Below are 19519 nucleotides of genomic sequence, written 5' to 3' on the forward strand. Positions count from 1 at the left end.
AGGTAATTCTAATGCTCAGCTAAAGATGAGAACCAATGATCTATATCTACTGGGCTCAAACAATAAGATCCCTTTCCGGATCTGATTAAAGCAGTGGTTTCCAAATGCGTCTGCTCCTTGGAATCATTTGGAGAACTGCACAAATAACTGACGTAGTGGAGCACCCCAGGAATGGTGAGTTAATTGGGGTGTGGCCTGAGCTTAAAAAACAAAAGTCAGGTGATTCTAATGTGCAGACAAGTTTGGGAAACAGGGGGTTAAAGACTAAATTCCTAGTTCCAAAAGCTAAATTCCTAGATTTAAAGTCGACACTAAATTTATGACCTTTATAAAAACTAATTATATGTAATTATATATATGTATAACTGAACTAAGATTTAACTGCCTCCCAACATCCCTAAACAAAATTGGAGATTAAAAAAAAAAAAAAAAAAAAAAAAAGGATGATTCGTAGCCTTAGGTAAGGTAAAGGGAGCAGAGCTTCTCAACCTTGGCAGCACATTAAAATCTCACGGGAACTTTTAAAACTTCTAATACCTAGGCCTCACCTCACACCAATTAAATCCAATTAAATCTAAACCTCTAGGTGTAACTGGGGTATCAGAATTCTTCAAATTAAATCAGAACATTGCAGAGTAATCAAAGTTTCAGTATTATTTAAATCTCCTCAGAAGGTTCCACAGGGCACCTGAGGTTGAGAACCATGGGTTAGAGTGTAGGATCGCTTTAGGAAAGATTTATTCATTCCAGTTTTCTTACAGGTCACAGAGGAGCTGGGCCTGTCTTGTGTGCTCAGGGAAGGAACAAAAATGTCACCAGCAGAGGTTATGATGCTGGTACCAGTATGGGACTTTTCCTAATATGTGTCTATCCAGGATATTTTTGGCTTTTATTGTGAGTTATTTGATATTTGGTGACTGGATACTATCTACACAAGTCACTTGATAATCTTTCAATATTATATTATTACTGAAAGTAAAAGATTTGAGCCCCATTTGAACTGCCGCAGTAGAACACAGTTGCAATAACTTAGGTTAGTGCAGTGGTCTTCAGCCAGCGGTGATTTTGTCCCCCAGAGGATATATTACAATGTCTGGAGATGTTTTGGTTTTCACAACTGTTGGAGGAGGGGAGTCTTCCATTGGCTAGTGAGTAAAGGCCAGGGAAGTTTCTAAACATCCTGTAATGCAGAGTACAGCTCCCCACACCAACAAAGAATTATCTAGTCTAAAATGTCAGTAGTGCTAGCGCAGCCTGCGCGAGGGGGCACACGAGTGTAGTAATACACACACACTGATATCATACTATACATATGTGTCCATTTCGACACTCACTCTATATCTAGGGTGTCTCTATAATCTATCACACGAGAATCTGTCATTGGGTGGGGTGGAGGGTAGGCAATATTAGGAATCGGGAGGAGTGGATAGAGAATTAAAAAGTGGAGCGTGACGAGGTGTCTTATCTCCTATCTATCTTCTCTAGGTCTCTGAGACACAAACATAACTCCTATGGTGGTGGGTGTGTTTCGGACCAAATTTCTATTGCAGCGAGTGTGTGAGAGGAACGTTTGAGGGGGGTCTATGGAGTGCGAGCGCGATGTGAGGAGGCGTGAATTGGAATATATGGTAATGTGATATGTGTTTGGTGTGTTGTGGATGTTAGAAGGAGAGACAGGGGGTGGTGTGAAGGGGGTTACTTTATCTGAGTAGGATGCTTACGAAGATGGGTATCATATCACAGAAATAAATAATCTCGATCTGGGATGTAATATCTCTTAATGGGATTGATGATAAAATAAAGTGTGAAATTATTTGGGGGGGGGGATTTTTGGGGGGATTTATGTATATAGAGTGAGTATTTGTGGATTATTTATTTTTTTATTAGAAAAAATGAAGGTGATTGGAGAGTAAGGGAGGAGGGGTGTGTGTAAGAATTTGTTTGTAGTTACTATACATATTTAAATAAGTACAACTGTTCGGGTGGTTGTTATGGTTGGATTTGTATAATGTTTGAAGGGGAGGTGAAAGAATGTTTGTGTGAGTATGGGAGATTTGTATAGGAAAAGGGGTATGTAGTTATTTGGGGGTTGTGGTTTGTTTTGTTTGATAGTATAATTATGGAATTAGATATTATTAAAAAAATTTTTTTAAAATGAAATTAAATTTTTAGGTAAACCATGGCCCCTCACATAATTACTTTAAAATATTGCACCTGACTCCTCCAATAGACTGTGTTTCTTGAAGGTAGAGTATTTGTTCTCTGGCTCCAGGATCTAACAAAACCTCTGGCACATTGTTTGTACTCAAATTTTTGCTAAATGAAATGATGATATATTTACATCCTTAGTTCTTCCTTATGCAATACTAGGAAAACAACTGTTTTGGAAAAACTCTTATGTAGGTAACAGATCTATCATTTCAAAAACAGTTTTGAAGTACACTCAACACAAAAGTCCACATTTATATTTAGATCAATTATGGATTTTTGCCTCCTTCCTCTTCCAGTAACTTTCAACCCTCATTTTTTAGAGTTTAAGGTCACTGAGCACAAATAATAAGTTGTTTCTCTTCCCCATATAAAATACTATAAAAACTCAACCTAAACGGATTAGCAAAAAGCTGTGGAGTTTCATGTGCTTTTTTTTTTTTTTTTCGGGCTCATTATTTTAAAAAGAAATCCTCATGGATATACATATTGGTACCAAAAAAAAAAAATAATAAGAGGAGCTGGAAACTTTGACCTCCTGAGAATATGTCTTCCAGCTCTTTCTAGCTGTATCTTTCCAGGTCCCAGTTCCAAGTACTTGTATGATATTTTTAATCATTTGTGCCTAGCCATTTTGATTACAGGAATTAGGGGGGGATAAGAAAGTTTGCCCTTCCAGAAAGGGCTACAGAAAGTATGTCATTAACATTTTTCTAACGCCAAATTTAGTCATCAACTTAATTGCCGAGATTTAATTGTTCTCATGAGGTTTTCACAGTGACTGCTTCATTGACCATCTTGTTCTAAAAAAACAATATATGTACAGACTTTGAAATTCTATATGATTACTGGGAAATATCAGCATTTAGTTGATAGAGAAAACAACTATACCTAATTCAAAATATGTGCTTGTGAGATTTGTGGAGCATAGCCACTCAAATCTAAGAATACTTGCCCTGCCATCTGTACCTGACAGCTAAAGTTCTCAACGCACATGTAAGGCATATCAGGGTGTGCAGCTAGTCAACAAACCTCTAATAAAACCCTCTTTCCCTTCACTTATATTTAACACAAATAGAAAAACCATTGAAATGCAGACTAAAGAAAAAACAAAGCTATAAACTTCAAGTCTGACTCACTAAGGACTTTTTATGTCTTCCTTGGTGCTGAATTTCGATTGTTTACAAACTTTTGTTGCATTTCTGTGAGCTATTTTCCTGTTCTTCCAAGATAATTTTGTATTGAGGAGGAGGCTGGAATGGAGGTTTTTGTTCTGGAGCTAAGAGACTAGATTCCTTATATGTACCTTAACTTTGCAACTGACTTGTACTGTACAATTAACACCTGCATGGCATTCTATTCTTTGTATTTCCCATAAATCATCACCGGATACAGGTTAATTCTAAGTAAAAGACCCTTAAGTCTTATTTCATGTCATTACACCCACCACAATTATATTTGTATGTGTGTATAAATATACGGATTTATGTGTATTGTTCCAGAAGCAAAGTATAATGGTTCTAAAAACCACTAATTGTGCAATGTGATGTCATAGAAAGGAAAATGTAAGATACATTTTTCAAAGTTATATATACACACATACACATGTGGGGGTGTGCTTACTGGATATAGAAGAGTGGGAAGCATGAAGGCCTAGTTGAAAGTGGCATTTGCCCACATGTTTTGGATGGGTGGCAAAGACACATAGGCATGAGGAAATGCATAAATATGTATTTCAACCCCCTTCCCACAACAGAGGTTCATTGGTTACCTATAAATTAGGTTGTTGAACTAGATCATGTGAATTTCTTAGTTTTATAAATTTTAGGATTCTATGAATGAGATTTTTTTTAAAGCAATGCATTGGCCCACCAAATTTTTGATCTGATGGTAAAGCCAGAATCGCTACCCTTGTGATCCTTCGAAGAGAGTTCAGATTTTTTAAAGCCGAAATTGGTACCTGATCTTTTTCATTTTTTCTGATCACTTGACAGTTATCTCTTTCTTCAGGTTCTCTATGAATCACCCTTTGAACCATTTGTGTTCAGAAGTTTAGTAAAGGAAGAAAATTATAGGAAATGTCTCACAAAAAATAGGAAAATCTGGGTGAAGACTGCTCTCTTTTGAGGGGCAGTACCAACATTTTATTTCAATTTTCTAAGTTGCAACAAATCAGCTTACTTTAAAACATTTCATTACTTAAAATTACTTTAGATATGTATATGCTGCATGAGCATGACTTGCCCAATTATTTTAACAGGTTTTTTTTTTCTAACATGTAGTGTGGTTCTGATCACACAGTAGCAGTCAAGCAGTATTGTTTGTCCATGTAGAAATGTTACTTCTTGAAAGGAAGAGTCTCCAATATTTTTTTTTCTGTAAAATGAAATAATAGCTACTAGATGTACTACATTAAATTATGATTTTGTTGGAGATAACAGAATCTATTCTAGTTCGTTTAAGTAGTAGGGGATTATTGAGAAGTATTAGAAATGTAGCAGAACTTTTGGAAGGACTGAGGGAATACATTCTAGGTTCAGCTACAGTAATAATTTTAATTGTCACACTGCAGAACTGCCACTGCCCACATCAGAACCACAGTGCTTTTACTGATGTCAGGCTTTTCCTTTGCTGAGCCCAGAACCTCATTTGGTTCCATGACAGAAAACTGCCACAACCACTGGCAATCTCAGATACTCTCCATCTCTGCCACTCCCCACCCAGTGCCCTCTCCTCACAGTTCTTGCTTCCTAATGAAACCTCACACAAGTACATCTGATAAGTGGAAAATGCATCTAGCACAAAGGAGGAAAATGTAGAATTAAAAAATTCTACTATGGAAAAGCTTACCACGTAGGGGACTACCAAATATTTACCAAATGTGAGAATGAGGTTCTGAAGTTTGGAGAACAGGTGACAGATCCCTACTCTATGAACTCTGTAGTAAGCAAACCCCTCGGTATTGCAGTGTTACCTTCGTAGTGGTTTACCATTATTGCAGTTCCAGTTCAGAATCTTCAGGGTAAGGAAAACCAGGAAGTTAACTTGCTAACCAGCTTTGAAACATGCAACAAAAAGGTCAGGACTTGTTGGCTGCACTGTGCTTGCTTATCTAAATATTTAGACTTCCTTGATATGGCATCAAATTCCATGTCAATACAGAGAGGCTGATTTATCACTTCAGGACCATTTCTTTTTTAAGATTTTATATATTTTTTTGGGTGGGGAGGGGTGAAGGGAGGGGGGAATCTGAAGCAGACTCTACACTGAGCATGGAGCCTGACATGGGGCTTGATCTCAGACCCTGAGGCCATGACCTGAGTGGAAACCAAGAGCTGGATTCTGAACTGATGGAGTCACCCAGCCACCACTCATTTTAGGACCATTTTAGCAAAAATTATTTCTGCATTGCTAATGAATGGTTAGGCCATGAGGTCTAGATCAAGCCAATAAAAATTCAAAGGTTTCCGTTCACACGGTTTTTGGACTTTGACATTTCCAGTTTATTTTCAAACAGTTGTCTAGAGAGAGCATATGTTGGCAATGATTAAATCAGAATGAACTCTCCATAAACATAGTCTTAATTTTCCCTAGGTAATGGCTAGCTGGAAATTCTCTCCAAACCCAGGCTGCTCCTTCTATGTGGATATGAAAGAATTCAGAGTGAGAGGACTGTAAGAAAAATATAAATAAAATATGCATACATATATAAAAATGTACATAATATCTACATATATATAAGTAAACAAATATGAGTAATGATACAAGGATACAGCCAAAGTATTGAGCCTAAAGTGAAATTTATTTTTATACTTCACAAATGAAACATATCTGTATTTGTGCCTTCCAGACTATGAAAGCATTATATTAGAATATTCGAGGACCTAACTCACTTTTTTTAAAGATGTATTTATTTATTTGAGAAGTGGGGAGAGGCAGGGAGAGGGAGAGAATCGCAAGCAGACTTTGTACTGGGTGCAGAGCCGACGAGGGGCTCAATCTCACAACTCTGAGATCACGACCTGAGTCAAATCAAGAGTCGGACACTTAACCGACTGAGCCACCCAGGCACCCCAAGGACTCAACTCAATTTTAACAGCTTTCTTTCCTTTGGAGCAAGCATGCGCGGTAAACATTTCATACAAATAACAGCATGTGCTCAAGGTTCAGGCAAGCACATAATTGCTTAATGAAAACAATTAGTAGCGTTAGAAAACACTTATCTTGTTTTCTTTCTCCATGCCCATGAATGGATCTTTGTGAGAAACACTCACATGCATTTACTGTTATTCTAATAGTCCTTCCACAATTCATGTCCCTTGAAATATTTTCTAGGGCTCATTTTCTTCTCTACCCTGAATCTGTTTCCCCTACTTTCATGCCAATCTCTCCCCTTTTCATGTTCCTCAGGACTATAACCACTTCTTAGCTTTTATTTTTGGTTGGAGTTTCTGCCCACTCTAACCCTGTACTGTCCTCTTTTTCTTGGTTTTGCTCTGTTTGTGTATGTTCCTTTTAAAGACCTTTTATAAAGTTTTTCTTGTGTGTACTAGCTCTCCCATATATTCATAAAGAGCTGTCACCAAATAGGCTGATAGTACCGCAGTCCCTTAAGTGGCAGTGATGTCAGAGAGAACGCACTGTAGGCAAAGCTGGTCCCTACATGGCTACCATGGACATATCCTTATGGCTTCGTGGGCTGGGACATTTGACTTGAAGGGTTGTTTAAGAGATAAGTTTTTAATCCTAAATTTCAGACTATCATCTAATAGCACTGAAGGAGGGGGGGAAGGAATAAAACTATGATATTTAAGAACATTTTCAGGGTAGGGAAATGACAGAGACCTTCACTAAATCAGATACGTGCAATCTCACACTCAGACACTTAAAAGAGTAGAGCTGAAGGATGAAAGTTTAGCCAAAGCAGAATTTAGGAGGTGCTAGACTGCAATACATAGTGTGAAGGTTGTTTTCAGCTAGGAAAAGAATGTTTATATTCTCAAAGGACAATTTCATTGTTTAATTATTTCTATTTTTCTATAAGACTGGGTGCTTAGTGAACATCCAGTGGTTTTCACTGATTGGTTGATTTTTGTTGGGATAGTTTCTGACCGTTTAGCTCATCTGGCAGAGAACATTACCATTAGCTCCAGAGGATTGTCCCAAAAGTTTCATGAGCAGGAGAACAAGAATAAAAAGAGAGAGAGACATGGGCAGTGAGAAGCAGTAAGGGTATATGTGTATGTGAGAGAGAGTGTGTGTGTCTGTGAATGTGAGAGAAAGAGCATTTATATAGGAATTGTCTAGGTGTTTGAGTTTGCAAATTCAAATACGGCATGGCTGTTTTCAGGGCTTTTATTCTAGCAGCGAATCAATCCCATGGAGGGGAGTGATTTATTGTGTCTGAAGGATCAAGGAATTCTTCACAGAAACACTGTTTTCTGAACGTGGTATTTTAAAGCAGTGTTTTCAAAGTTCAATGCTCAGTGGTTTCTTGCAGAACATTAGAAGTACATGGGCGGTATTTACATCACACTATTGTTCCAAACATCTCGTGAGTGCTTTCCCACCTTTCTTCCAGACTTGACTTTATTCTAACACACAGCCTGGGTTGAAAAATCACTGGTACAGTGCCCATTATTTGTATCAGAAATACCTAGGTTCTTGGGGTCTCAAGTGTGGGGCCCTTGGACCAAGTACCTGTGATACTAGCACACCTGGAAGTTTGAAAACTGTAAATGACCCACAAGATTGTACTGGGATGATTGCAGGTGGTGGAAGCAAAGGGCAACCTAGGGAGGGGTCCACACAGGTATGAATGTGGATGGGAGATGATAAGTCTGGAGGGTAAAAGAAGGGAGTGTAGCTAAGTGCCAGCTAAGGAGCTTGACTCTTGCCAGGCAGATGAGGAGGGCCACTGAGGGTTTTAAAGGTCCAAGTGATGTCCTCATGAATTTCGAAGGATCTTTCTGGTGGGAATGTGTGGGAAGGCCAATGTGAAAGCGATTGAAAAAGTCAAGGGGATGAACAGAAAGGATGGGAAAATAAAAGGTCCTATGTACACTTAAAAGAACAATTCACAGAATTTGGAGATGAATTGAGAAGAAGAAGAGTCCAGGAGGACTTCTGTATTTGCTTGTTTTTGCTTGAGTGGCAGCAGCACCACCTGGTTTTCTACTTGACATGTAATTAAAGGGAATGACACATACCCAATCCATGTTCTCGAGGAATGTTAAATAAAAATACATGAAAATGCAGAGAAACACACCATGTTGGCAGGTAGAAAAATGGAAACACTATGGATCAATAAATGGACTTCCTTTAGGTGCTAACAAGAAATCTAGTCCATATGGCGAATTTTAGAATTCATAGTTGCATGCAATATCAACTAAACGCAGTTTTGAAAATTCAGACGTAGTGTGGTAAGACTCAAAGGTAAAATCAGGTATTGTTCTGACCATCTCAGGTTTTCTTAAACTGACTTAGAACTGGTAGAAACAGCTCTGATCTGGAACTGGACCTCCCATAGCTCTACCTGTTACACCGGATTGTCTCCAGAGCTAGAACCAGAGATAATTTTATTTTTGAGTGTGTTTGTTTAGTTGGGTTATGTTTCAAATTTTAATAACAATAGGTGAGAAATAACTAATAAAATTGTTTTGAGGAGTGCTGTGAATGTAAAATATGAACACAGACATAATAATGTGCTTAATGAACTATAAAAATAAAAGGGTAGATTAATGTCCTGTGAAACTTTAGCAAGTTAATTACAATACACTGAGAGGCAAAAACATATGTATTGTACTTAGCACGGTGTGGGAAGGGAATTTTACATATTCCTGGTTCAGAGGTGATCACTGGTGTGCTGCATCACAGAAAGAAAAAAGGCATGATATTCATTAAGGACAGAGTAGGGAAATTAAAAATGAAGCAATTATGGCAAAAGCGTGTGTTGTTTTCAAATTTTAATCATTTATTTAAATGTTCAAATGGCTTCCAAGTGCTATGTTTGGTTTGAAATAAAGTTACCTAAAAATGAATAAAGTCATTTTTTTAGAGAGTTACATGTAAAGTGATAAAGTCACTGGAAATTGGAAAACTCCCACGGCTCCCACAAAATAATAGTGCGTGAAGGTATATGACTACATAAAAGAATTAGTTCATTCATTACTTGTTTAGTTAAGTAAGACTTTTAAGAAATAAGAAAAGAGCCATGTCATCTTTTCTTATTACAAGCAAAAAATCATACTCATTGCAAACTTTTCAGAAAATTATGAAGAAAATACATTCTACCCAGAGATAACTGCTACTAATATTTCTAGTTATGCATCAATAGAAAATAGACTTGGAGCTTATCTGCCTTGAGCTGTTTGTGTAACCCGCTCTTTTTCTCTTAATAATATGGTATGTGCACTTTTTAATGTCAACCATTTTAAATGATCGTAAACCCCCTTAACAATGGACATTAAGTTCTTACCATTTTAAGAAATATAAACGAAACTGCAATAAGCACCCTTGTACATATACCCTCAACACACTTACCTAATTACATTCTTAGGAGAACTAATAACCTCAAATTATATTTCTAAATTGATGTCTATAAAGGTATCAGTGCACAATTCACATTCAAATTAATACTAAAAATGTTGATGTTGAAGCCTTAACAAATTTCTTACCTGAAAAATATCTGCCTAGACAACTTTTCATGTTTTATGGGCACATATATTCTTTTATGCATGATCCTACATTTTCTTTGTTGTATTGTTCACTATAAATTTCTGTGTAATTCAAACTATTTGTCTTTTCCTTAGAAAGTTATTCCTAGGGCAGCCCAGGTGGCTCGAGTGGTTGAGCGTCTGCCCTCGGCCCAGGGCATGACCCTGGGGTCCTGAGATCAAGTCCTGCATCGGGCTCCCTGCATGGAGCCTGTTTCTCCCTCTGCCTGTGTCTCTGCCTTTCTCTCTCTCTCTGTGTCTCTCATGAGTAAATAAATAAAATCTTTAAAAAGAAAGAAAGTTATTCCTACCTTAAAATAATAAAAATAATTTTCTAAGTATTCTTTTTATTTTGTGATTATTTTCTTCCCATTAAATCATTAATTCATTTCAGATTTTTGCATTAATTCATTTGAAATCTTTGGTATGAGGCAAGGATGAAGTATTTTTTAATCAAAATCAAATTGTTCCAATCCCACTTATTCTTTAATCCATCCTCTCCTCTTGCCCCATAAGAAAAATGCCAATTTTATTATATGTTAAATTCTTATATATATATATATATATATATATATATATATATATATATATAGTTCCATTTTGGGAATTTTTAGTGTATTCCATTGTTTTTTTCTCCCCATTTTTAACCCAGGAACAATTTGATTATATTTTTATAATAGTCTTCCAATGTCTGGAAGAGCAAATCTTTCTTATTTTTATTTTAAATTATTTCTCCTGTTAAATTCACATATTTATTACTGTAATGAACAGAAAAATATTAAAGATGAATTAATATACAATCACTAATGTTTTATTTTTTATTTTTTATTTTTATTTTTTTTACTAATGTTTTAAATATTACTTCAGAAGAGTAATTCTATAGGACCTATTGCAAAGGATAAGGCATAAGAAGTAATATTTACAGATTTTATTATACATAGAGCTGTCTTTTCAAATTTCCTTAAGGTCCAGAGGCACATTTTATAAACATGCATTCTATTTTTTGGAGTAAGTGTTCCAAAATGTCTTCTTGACTTTCATTTATTACATTACTTATCTTCCCTTGAATGATATTTTTCATTGGCTCTGCAGATGTTTTGTTTCCTGCTTCTTATGGCTGTGGAGGAGCTCAGCATGAGGCTAGGATTCCTGTGAGTGGACCCCCCTTGAACTCTCTTCCAGCTCCCCCAGTTGATCATTAGACTTGTAGCTGGAGGGTTGGACACAGCGCATTGCTTGTGTTCGGCTGTTCAACTACCTCTTGCACTGAAGGACCCTGACATGGGGTGTGAGGCAGCCATACTGTATGCATTCTCGGATCACTCTCCTGTCCTTGGCTATGGATACATCTGCCAGCATCTTCTTGATCTCAGTAGTTTGACCATCGTGAGGACATCTCCGCCTCACTAGAAGTGATGGGTGAAAGACTTGTAACTCAAGTGCTTTTGTTTGCTGCTTAACCTACCTACATGTAAGTGAGGTTTTGTTTTTCCAAAAATATCCTTCAAGAAAGTAGATTTTGCCTTATACATGACTTCTTATAAAACCTTCTCTTTTAGTGGGCTGTATATCAATTAGTTTATTTTTAACCTAAAAAATTTGAAGGGAAGATCTCAGACTGAACGACTGTAGTCAATGGTAGATAGGTCTCACATGCAGCCTTGACATTTATTCCTGGTGGTCTGACAAATGTGAACCATGTTTGAACTTTCCAATGGGAATATATAAGTTGTAAGTTGTTTCATTGATACAATTATAATATTTTATAATGTTTTCTCCAAACTGCTCTACTTTCACCATCCCTTAAAGTCTAAAGTGATTTCATTCTTTCAAATGCTCCAAAGCTGAGACATTTTAAAGAAAACCAAAAAGAGCAGTATGTTGTTCAATTCTTTCAAAGAGCTTTTCAAATGAGATGAAACCTCAATCTAGTGTGATCAGTAACAGCCACTCTCCATAGAAATTAAATCTTAGTAAATATTTTATTAAAATAATGCTATTTACGGGGCACCTGGGTGGCTCAGTTGGTTAAGCTTCCAACTCTTGATTTCGGCTCAGGTCATCATCTCCTTGTTGAGATTCTCGACCTCTGCCCTCCCCCACCCCACTTTCTCTCTCAAATAAATGAATGAATCTTTTTTTTTTTTTAAATCTACACACAATCCTAGTGTTCAATTTTCATATATCCCCCAATGCCAGGGATCTATATTTAGCTTGTTACATCTAGACTTTCATTTATATAAGTAAAAGAAGAATGTAAATTGTTTAACATTGTGAACATTCCTCAGCCCCTGTGTGCGAACTGTTACAAATACTGATGCGATTTGTGAGTACCTCGGGAACTAAGCCTTAGAACAAGAAGAAGAGCAAGAAAATTGATGGTTGATACTATTGGGAAACTAATCTTTATTGTACAAGGTATATTATATTTACACTATCTGAAGTGAAAGGTTTTAAAAATTAGTCTCTTTCCCTTCCCTAGTTGCTTTGGCTACAAAAATCCTTCTTGAACTTGATACTGTACCCATCCCTGTGGCACAACCTGCAGTTCACCAAGACTTACAGATGTACTCAGCAAGAGCTGTGAACAAGAGTTCTGGGTGCCTGGGTGACCCAGTTGCTTAAGCATCTCGGACTCTTGATTTTGGCTCAAGTCATGATCCCAGGGTCGTGAGGTCAAGCTCCACATAGTGTTCTACACTCAGTGGTGAGTCTGCTTGAGATTCTTTCTCTCCCTTTGCCCCACCCCCACCACTCATGTGTATATGTGGTGTGTGTGTGTGTGTGTGTGTATGCATGTGCTCTCTCTCTCTCTCTCTCTCTGAGTTCTTTCTCCCAGAGTCTGAAAGATGTCAATCCCAGAGTCTATATTTAGCTGCATGGTGCCAGTGCTGAGCACTGAACTCTTTGGGACCAAGGGGCCTATGTGTGTAGTAATGAATTTGCTTTTGCATGTTTCTGATAGACAAAATATATGAGATTCTCTGATGTGCCTGGCCCAGGGCAAATTTACCTCTTTCTGAGTCTCTACTGCTCACTAATGAAGGACAGTGCTGGGGATAAGGTGCCAGAGAGCCTTTCTGCTTTCCTCATGGCTCACTTCTGTTCCCATTCTTCAACCTAGCACCACTCAGAATTGCCTCACTTATTAGCCCCCTGAGATTAAAAACAAAAAAGCTACATATTGAAACTCTATGTTGTCTATTGATTCCCTTCAAATTTTGTTATATTTGGCACATATGCTTCAGAGGCTGTGTGTGTGTGTGTGTGTGTGTGATTATTGCCACTTTCGACTTTTCATTAAGGATAGAATATACTCTATTTTTAGCTCTTTTCATTCATCCTGGCATGTTTTTGAGAAAAGAAAGAGAAAAGCATGCAGTCTCTGCTGACTGTTTTAAACATTCCTGAATACTTTTTAAATCTAAGAATATTTATGGCTGAATTCATAAAATTCATTGTATTCAGAATGAAAAGGCAGATTCAAGCACTTTAACTGGATTGTAAAAGTCACATAATAAAATTTAATAGCAATGTATTTAGGCCTTTAAGATAACATAAACTATTTAGGCCTCCTATGTCTATTTGTATTTTAGATTATGGCCTAAAGCATGTAAATAATTACAAGAAAATAATATTGGAATCAGAACTAGAAAGATTAGCTGGAAATGAAAGTGCATACCTTTTGTCTGACAGCTGCAAAGTCTTGCTTAGACTCTGTTCAGATGTATTAATAGCACTATTATGACAGAACACAATGGTGTCATCATGTACAGGATATTTCTTCAGGCTGGGGAGCAATCGTGTGCAAGTGACATATTAACAAAGCACATTTGTTTCATTTTGATAGTGTTAATTAGTGCCTCTTCTATAATTATTGTCATCTGGTCTCGTTTTCACCTCCCTTCCTTTTGCTGGTAAAATCCAATTTTCATTTTAGGTGAGGTTAGCAGAGTGGGCCTCAACATAAAGAACTGTATGGATGAGACAGTATACAGGCTTCGACTTTAATATCAAAACAGGTTGAGAGTAAAAGAATCCAAGAAATGAGGAAAAATGACATAAGGAAAAGAATACATTTATATTGATATCCAGATGAGTCTTTGTAGACCATGGAACCGGGAATTCAAAGAGGATTCTGAAGAGTCTATCTGTACATTCATCCAATTTCAATACAAAAAAATTATAACTTGCTTAATTGAAAAAGTTCTGAGAAAACAGATAATTAAGTTAATGGAATTTTTACTCTGAAATTGATCTTTGTTTCAGTAAATATTGGTTAGAAAGCCTTCTAAAATAATTATTGTCAGTGCCTCCTTCTACTTTAGTAAAAGGCAAGCAGATATTTTGTAGAGATGGAAGATTATGTAATACTTTGGTTCATTTTGTTCACTAAATAATTTAATCTTTTTTTTTAAAAAAAAGATTTTATTTGTTTATTCATGAGAGAGAGAGAGGCAGAGACACAGGCTGAGGGAAAAGCAGGCTCCATGCAGGGAGCCCGATGCAGACTCAATCCCAGGACTCCAGGATAGCGCCCTGGGCTGAAGGCGGCGCTAAACCACTGAGCCACCCGGGCTGCCCTAAATAATTTAGTCTTAAACTAGCATACTGATTGATTAAAACTTCATCAGGGGAACTGTAGCACAAAATCTAGTAGTTAATATTTTGAAAAGCTCCTCTGTTTTTCTGTCATCTTAATTTTATTTAATTATATTTTATTTCATTTCATGCCATGTCATTTTTTGGTAAGAGTCTGGTGTAGACAGTTTAGATCTGCATTTGTCTTGGAAGTGGTTTTGCTGAGGAATCTGTCCTCGTTCACGTACTTCAGAAAATCCCTGACACTTTTTCTCTCATTCATACTATCAATTTTTATCTCTCTTCCAGGTCATTCCCACTAATATGCAAACATTACTCTGCTCCCATTCCACTGTAGTCCTTTCCAATTATGCTCTTGTGCCCACCACATAACCCAGACTTTGCTTTTCAGGTTCACCTCCATGTTGCTCAATTGATAGTCACACTCTCGACCCTTTTCTTACTAGACCCTTCACTGACATTTACTTACTCCATTGATCATTTTCCCCTCCTTGGTATGCTTTCCTTCTCTTGGCTTTTAGCTCACCACACTTTTTTGGTTTCCATCCTCCCTTTCATTTTCAATCTTCCTTTTCAATCTTCTTGTGCCTGGTTCTTCTGTGATCCTCTTAATGTTGGAATTTTTTCCCAATCTACACTTATTCTCTTGATGACCTTATCTAGACTCAGGACTTTACACGTTATCTCTAAATCAAGAGCTCCCCCCCAAAAAATAAATAAATAAATAAATAAAAAATAAATCAAGAGCTCCCAAACATGTATTTCCAGTCCAGACCATTTGCCTGAACTCCAGATGTGTATATCCAACCACCTGCTCAGTGTCTCCACTCAGAAGTATAATAGATAAACTTAACATGTCCAACACTGGACTCCTGATCTTCTTCCAAAAATCTACTCTACTTAGAGCTTCAGGAGACTGCAATGCTTTCGTTTTGGTTGCAAAACAAAGGTTGCTAGGATGACCAACCACCCAAGTTTCCTGGGGACTGAGGGAATCCTCAGGATGAAGAACTTTCAAACTTCAGCAACTGTGAAACTCCTGAGCAAACCAGAATAAGTAAATCTTATCAGTTGCTAAAACCAAGGACCTTAGGGCCATCCTTGATTCTTTCTCTCACATCACATATCTAATATATAAGAAAATCCTGTTGGTTCTACCTATAAACTAAGTAGTTTGCACCATCTTCATTGCTATCACCTGGTCAAGCCACCACCCCTCTCTTGCATTCCTGAAACAGCCTCTAACTGGTCTTCCTATTTCCACCCTTCCTTCTTCTATCATGCATTTTCAACAGAGCTCCCTGAGTAATCTTTTTAAAAATATAAGCCAGATCATGATATTCCGTATTTCCCAAACTCTATAATCCCTTCCTGTTTCAGGGTGGAAGCTAAAATCTTCACAGTAGCATCTGAACCTGCATGGTCTAACTCTAGCTCCTGTTTAATACAGGACCCCCTCCCACCAGCCTGTCAATTACTTCAACTTGTATGATTATTTTCCTTGTTTATTGTGTTTTTAGTCACATTAGAGTTTCCTTACTGTTATTTTCTGTAGCTAGGCTACCACTTTAGGGCTTTTTGCCTTGCCATTTTTTCTGTGTAGAACACCCAACATATCTTCATGATTAGCTCTTTTGTTTGCTTTAAGTCTGCCTCAAATGTCACTATTGTTATGATGATCATACCATTAAAAATTCCACTATCCTCCATTCCAGATCTCTCTTCTTATGTTCTATTTTCTTTTAATCTTTTAGCATTCTACATAATTTATATATTTATTATATTTATTTTTCATGATCTGTCTACTCTTGGTAGGATATAAGATCCAGAAAAGCAAGATAATAATAATAAAAAAAAACTCTTTCTTACTTGAGAAATACCAAGTGCCTAGAACAATACTAAATATTGAACAAAGGCATTTATTTAACTTCACTTCTGTAAGTACATTTCAAGATCCCCCTATACCCATAGCTCCGTCCCAGATACCTATAGAAGGTTCCAAAGATGAATAAGACATTGTTCTTAAATTTGAGGTACTTACCATCTGTTTGTAGAGTTGAGATATAATACAATTATTGTGGAGGTGATTAAACATTACAGTGTGTGGTAATAGCTACAAGCCTTCTGACTATGAGAAAATCTGAGTTTTTTTAAAATCTGAAAAATTAGTTATTTACTGTAGGGGTTACCTAGAGACTCTTTCAACTCTAAAACTATAATGCTTTATATTTTTACAAATTATTAATGTGAATGGACTACAAAATACAGATGGGTATGGCTTAGCCAGGAAAAAGACCTGCACAAATCAACAGATGTATTGTGGGACAACTTGAGAGTGAAAAAGTGTTATAGCACATACCACAAACCAAGGGGGAAAAGAACATTCATGGCAAGTATTTCCAAGGGAAGAAAGGAGACTACCATGAGCTGAAACCTGAGTGGATGGATCTGAGAACAACAGAGGGCGTGCAGCAAAGTTCTCATGGCCTCCAAGGTGAAAGTCAGTGCAAGAAAATCCGTGTGTGAGCCTGGGACAGTTTAGGCCTTGAGAATTAGTGAAGTATGCAGTAACCCCCTTCCCAATCTCCTCTGATTTTCAAAGGGACAGAACTCACTCTGGGAAAACTGGGAAAAACAAATATGCTTGATGCCAGAAACAAAATTGAGCAGAAATGACTGAAATAGAGGTTGAAGTATCAGATGGTGGGAGAGGGTAGAAAGGAGGATACAGTTCCTAAAATGTACTTTAACAATGAGATATAACATCTGAAGCTGAAAGCACTGTCCAGGTCGATGAGGCTTGTAGAGTTTATGGGCTATGTATAGTTCTGAGGGCTGAAAATCTTTCTAGCAGATAAATCTGTAGAGAGAGACCATATTCTTAACCCTTTTGGTTACAACAGAAGAGTAAGCCCTTAAGCCATATGACTCAGTCCATTCAGGCTGCTATATATATATATATATATATATATATATATATATAGCCTATAAGCAGCAGGAATTTATTTCTTATGGTTCTGGAAGCTGAAAGTCCAAGACTGGGGTGCTGGAATGGTCAGGTAAAGGTTCTCTCTCTGGTTCTAGCTGGCACTTTATTGCTGTGTCCTCATATAGTGGAAGATGCTAGGGGTCTCTCTTGAGCCTCTTTTATAAGGCACTAATCCCATTCGTTACTTCACACCTCCTAAAAGCCTCACCTCCCAATACTATCATCTTTAGGAGTTAGAATTTCAATATATCAATTTAAGGGGGACACAAACATTTAGACCACAGGACCATAATATCAGGAAAGCTACACTATTGTCTGCTCCCCTTCTAAGGAGCCGCTTTCTAATAGCCTAGGGAAATGTATCTCCTTTTAAAATGTGGAGGAAAATACAATCTAACTCTAGTAAAAGTTATTGCAAATATAGTGATGTAGTGATGTGTTCCAACAGACAATAAGAACACATCAGGAAAATACATGGCCTCAAACAGATGGGAACTCTAACATATTTCAAAGTAACATAAAGAAAATGCTAGAAATTTTGGAAGACTAGCACAATTAAGACATTTTAAATCTCAAAAAAAAAAAGACATTTTAAATCTCAAAAAGAATGTGGCTAGATGATAGGAAGATATGAAGGAAGAACTGGCAAAAATCAAAAGTTAATTGAAAAAGAAAAATAAAATATTTAGAAATAAAACTAATGCATGGGGCACCTGGATGGCTCAGTTGGTTAAACAACCAACTCTTGATTTTGGCTCAGGTCATGATCTAGGGTTGTGAGATCAAGCCCCACATTGGGCTCCCAGCTGGGTGTGGAGCCTGCTTAAGATTCTTTCTCTCCTTCTGACCTTTCCCCTGCTTGCATGTGTGTGTGCACATTCCAATAAATAAATAAATAAATAAATAAACAAACAAACAAATAAATAAATAAATCTAAAGTAAGCAGAACACAGAAGTGAATAGATGCCAAGAGGAATGCAGAATGCCATAAAGGAGGTAAGATAGATAGCTAACAAATGAAAACAAAACAGAAAGATAAAAATAATAAAAGGATTTGAAAACTGATGGAGAAAGCCTGCAAAGTTAAATAAGTATTTAATGATTGTTCTTAAAGATGAACACTAAAGTAATGGAAGAGAAAAAAAATTATTTAAAACCATAGTTCAACAAAATTTTTCTAGAAAATAAAGAAGACTCTGTGTACATGGAATCAGAGAAGTCAAAACCAAGATTTATAGCCTAGTAAAACTATTAGACTTTAAAAATAAAGAAAAACAACTTTTGGAAATCCAGACCCACCCTGAGCCCCTGAGGCCCACCAACACACACACATATACACACACAAATTGAGTAACAAATAAAGGAAAGAAAATGAAAGTAACATCACGTTTCTCAGCAGCAAAATTTTAAACTATAAAACAATGAAGCACCATTGTTCAACTATTCAAGAAAAAAAAGTGAGCTGAGATTTTTATATCCAGCCAAATATCATTTAGATATCTAGGCTACAAGGATTTATAAACATGCAATACTTGAAAAAATGTTATTCTGATAAAACTTTCCTGAGGAATCTACTACAGAAAGGAGTTTCAGAAAAACATCATATCTGGAGAAGCTTCTTTATAAGGTCTGGGGGCTTTGGCAGTAAGCATTAACAGACTAAAAGGTGGAGATAAAAGTGACAAAGTGCAGTGTGAATACTACAGGCTCTGATGTCAGGAAAATAATGCAACCAAAAAAATGGGAAGAGGAGGCATCAAGTAAATAAAAAGTGGAATAAACTTGCTGACCGACTCACTGGTATTATGAATGAAAATACATTATTTAAAACTGATAAGAACTTGAAGCATAAGTATATTTTGCTCAACAGTCATCAACACAAATATACTAATAAGAAAAAGAGGAAAAGAAGCAGTTTCTTGCTGACATTGATTAAAGGGAAAAAAAGCAGTTTTAGAAGAAGTTGTTTAAAGTCTCACAAAATGGTATCTGTATAAAACTAATC

At 36.7% G+C, this 19519-nt stretch overlaps 1 pseudogene; it reads right to left on the minus strand.

The window, feature by feature from the left end:
* Positions 1 to 19519, minus strand: part of LOC129506969 (eukaryotic translation initiation factor 3 subunit E-like) — a 91132-nt pseudogene that overhangs the window by 38946 nt on the left and 32667 nt on the right.

The sequence above is a fragment of the Nyctereutes procyonoides genome, unplaced genomic scaffold, assembly GCF_905146905.1.
Source record: "Nyctereutes procyonoides isolate TBG_1078 unplaced genomic scaffold, NYPRO_anot_genome, whole genome shotgun sequence".
NCBI lineage: Eukaryota > Metazoa > Chordata > Mammalia > Carnivora > Canidae > Nyctereutes > Nyctereutes procyonoides.